This window comes from Mus caroli, unplaced genomic scaffold (genome assembly GCF_978045245.1).
Source record: "Mus caroli unplaced genomic scaffold, Mus_caroli_1 scaffold_16, whole genome shotgun sequence".
Taxonomy (NCBI): domain Eukaryota; kingdom Metazoa; phylum Chordata; class Mammalia; order Rodentia; family Muridae; genus Mus; species Mus caroli.
In genome coordinates this window covers 791,188-795,145 of record NW_028227271.1, presented here as the reverse complement: position 1 = coordinate 795,145, position 3,958 = coordinate 791,188, and positions in this window count along the sequence as shown.

The following is a 3,958-nucleotide window of genomic DNA, read 5'->3' as shown; positions in this document are numbered from 1 at the left end:
CTCGGGGTACAGGGGGGAGGAGTCGGGGAGGAGCAGGGGCGGGCCGAGGCGGAGCGGGGGCGGGGCCCACAGCAGGTGAAGACCGGAGGGGGCACCCTGGCACCCCGGGCTCCGCGAGGGGGCGTCCTGGCAGCCTCCCGCTTCCTCCAGCCTTTCAGTTACCGCCCCCAATCTCTGGGTTTTAGGATGTCGCTTTAGCTGGGGCTGGGGAACAAGATGGTGTGAGGTTATTGAGGAGGCTGGGAACTAAAATGCCTGGGTTCCTGAGTGGCTCAGTCTGAGGGCGGGAAGACTCATTCTCAGCTGATAGGGGGACAGGATCCTAAGTGATCTGGGGAGAAACAGAGCCCGGGTTGAGTGGGATAGTGATGCCCCTCTAGGGCAATGGGCTGGGTGGGCCCTGGAGGTGCAGGGAGGATGCCTGGGTCCTACTATGTTCCGCTTCGGAGCAGGATGTCGAGACTGACTATCAGAGGTGAGTCGTAGTTCTAAAGATGGATTTGAGGTTTATCTGACAGTGTTCTTAGGGGAAGCTAAGTGAACAGATTGCATTCAGTGGTCCTGAGGAGGCAGAAATTAGAAGCTTGCAGTGGTGATCGCTAGGCTATTTGGAAGATGACAGAAGGTCAGAATCAGCGAGGTTCAACCTTATAGAGATGCCCTGGACTGAGCTGGGGAGGAGGGGCATTTATCCCGGGCTTAAATGCAGGACACCTTACCAAGGAGAGCTTTGATTCAGGTGGCAGGGGTGTAAGAAGGCTGGGGAGACGTCTGAGAATGGGATGTTCCTAAGGCAAACAGGAGGAAGCTGGAGTGTGAGAGTCGGGTAGGTATCTGGGGAAGATACAGCTGCTACAGCCTGAACCTGTCTGTACCTGCCACAAGAGGGAGGGCAGCAGGCAGAGTTCCCAGAAGGCCAAGCAGCCAGCTTTAGGCCAACCCAGCCAGAGGGAAAGGGGGTGAGACTGGGAACTGGAACACTCAGGGTTTAGGGAGGGTGGAGGCAAGGGTGAAAAGCAGGGTCAAGAGTGATAGGATTGGATTCAGAAACTTTGAGGAAAGGAGGGCATTTCCAGCTCCTGGCGGGAAGTTGGGGCTTGATTGCTAACTCAGGTGCAGGAATTTTAGATTTGTTCCTACTGTGAGCCTCAGCAATGTCTGCCTTCCATCTGTGAAAAGCTGTTTGCAATTGCCAAGATACTCCAGCTCAAGGCTAGGTGAAAGATGGGAGCCAGCACCCTAGTCTTTGAGTCCTGTGATCCTGCTTTGAGGAAAGATGTGGGATCTCTCGGTCCACGAGAGGCCATCTTCTCGCTTCGAATTTAACTTGCTGGAATTCTCCTGCACTTCTATAACAGAAAGCCTGCTTCTTAGGTTTAGCCCCTTCTCTCCTTTTCCAGGTTTCTCCCCTGGGGAGGAGACATACTAAAATGAGGACCAGCACTGGGCTTGGCTGATGCGAGAGCCTCCCCCCCCCCCTTTGCCCTTCAGGCCCACCTACCCACACTGTCTTTCCAGGGTCTCCCGAGTTAGGTGGAACTCAGATGAGGGATTGCTTAGCTTGCTATGGGAGGCAGCTGGCTAGAGGGTGCGGTGACCTTGCAGGCAGCTGGGGGGTTGGGGGAGCATTGTGTGGGGCAGATTCATTATTGATGAGCCCCTGCACCCCAGGCTACTAATGAGTCCAGGCCGGCTGCCCTAATTGATGTCAAGAAACTTGAGACCCCCAGATCATCTTCCTGCTTGCCAGCTGCCTCTCCTGAGCCCCTTCCCCCTCTGACATCTCCAGCCGCTCTGCTTCCGTTTACTTCTTCACTTCTCTCTTCCATTTCCACCAACTCAGGCAAGCAAGGAGAGGGTTCAGGCGGCTGATCTCCATCCACAGACAGACTCCATTCTCCTCTGGGTTGCTCAGGCCTTGGAGTGGGAGACACATCCTATCTGCAGGGCAGGTAGGGTGGTTGAGGAGAGGCAGCTCAGCTCAGAGACAACAGACATAGAAGAATCCAAGAAGTAAGTTCAGGGATGGTACTAGATCACACCCATGGCATGGCTGAGCCCAAGGAATTCCTTAATTAGAGGGAGATCTCCTCACCCTCTCCAGAAGCAAAGGTACCTAACCGTATATTGATATACCCAGACACCAGCCCTAAGCCCTAGCCATTTCCTCATTACAGTAGGAGACATTTTAGATTTAGTCCCTGGAATTGGTGTTTACCTTTTCCAATAGCATCTCCTCATTGAGAGTTCTTACTATCATTGGACATATTAGGCACTTCTCTGCCTCAGTGTTTTTGCTGCCTCAGTCCCTCTTTCTTCGTGGGTTCTGGGAAGACACTCATTAAGTATAGGATTATAAGACCTTAGAGTGGTGTGTGGTTCAGGTGGGGGAATATTTGAAGGTGCCAGAAGTCTGAGTTAATAATAATACCCCTGTTGATGGGGAGAGTTGACTCTCATACCTCCTTGTCACAAATTCCCAGAAATTTGTGGATATGCTGCCCTCTGGTGGTAAAACTCTGGTCTAGCGTGTCATAATCGTCTTTGCCTTATTCAGTCTTTTGCAACATCAGGACAGACCTTGAGAAGAGGATCCTGGGGCTCCCTCATGTTACACGATTTCTCTTTGAAGACCCGAGCTCTCTGGCATGTTGGTTAAGAATAAGGGATTTCACAGTCAGGCAATTTGTTCTGCTATACAGTGTGACCTTGGACAAGTTACATAAGCTCCGGGCCTTAGTGTTTTCTGGAATAGAAGGGGTTAATAGTACCATCACGTTTGCTACACTTACGATGGAAGTCAACAACCTGAGCTCAGATCCCTAGAACACACAGAAAAGCCTGACACAACAGCATTTACATCTGATATCTGATTGTACCCAGGAGGCTCAGGAGAATTGCCAGGCTAGCCAGCCAGTACTATGCTCAGCAGTAAATAAGAGACCCTGTCTCAAGCAAGATAGAAGGTGAGGACCAACATCCAAATTCAAGTTTGTCTTCTGACTTCCACATAAATACAAGCGTGCACACATACACAGGAAGGAAAATTAGACAAGATCATGTATGTGAGCCGCTTAGTGCCCTTCACCCTGCCCTTGCATTGACACACAATAGCAACACAAAACCCCAAAGCAGACTGGCAATTAAAGGCACTTGTCACTAAGCCCAATAACCTGAGTTTGATTATTTTTCTCTTTTCTTTCTCTCTGTTTTTCTTTTCCTCTCTCTCTCTCTCTCTCTCTCTCTCTCTCTCTCTCTCTCTCTCTCTCTCTCTCTCTCTCTCTTTTGAGACAGGGCTTCTCTATGTAGCCCTGGCTGTCCTGGAACTTGCTGTATAACTTCGCTGGCCTTAAACTCAGAGATTCAACTGCCTCTGCCTCCTTAGTACTGGGGTTAAAGGTGTGTGTCACCCCCTCTGCCTGTCATGAATTCACTCGGTGGAAGAAAACTAAGTTCTACAAGTTGTCTTCTGATCTCCATTTTCATGTTGTGGCATGTGACCTCTCACACACACAAAATGTGCAAACAACAACAACAACAACAACAACACCTAGTGGGCTTTCCTTTCACTTTATTTTTCCTGATTTAAGGGAAGCCCAGGTGAGTGTGTTGTGCCATCTTTCCTCACCTTTCATAGGGACCTTTCTCTGCATCTTTCATAATTCTCAACCACAAAGAGAAGAGATTTCTCTTTTCTCCTTGGTGGTAGGTAAGCCCCCTAGTGGGAGCTGGATGAGGAACAACAAAGGAGTCGACCACTCCCACCCCCCTTCTCTGGTTTTTCAAGACAAGATTTCAGTGTAGCCTTGGTTATCCTGGAATGAACTCTGTAGACCAGGTTAGCCTCAAACTCAGATTTCCACCAGCCTCTGCCTCCCAAGTGCTGGGATTAAAGGCGACTACCATCTGACTCCTCTCTCCCTTTCTGTTTTCTCTTTCTCCCCCCTCAAGGTCTCAA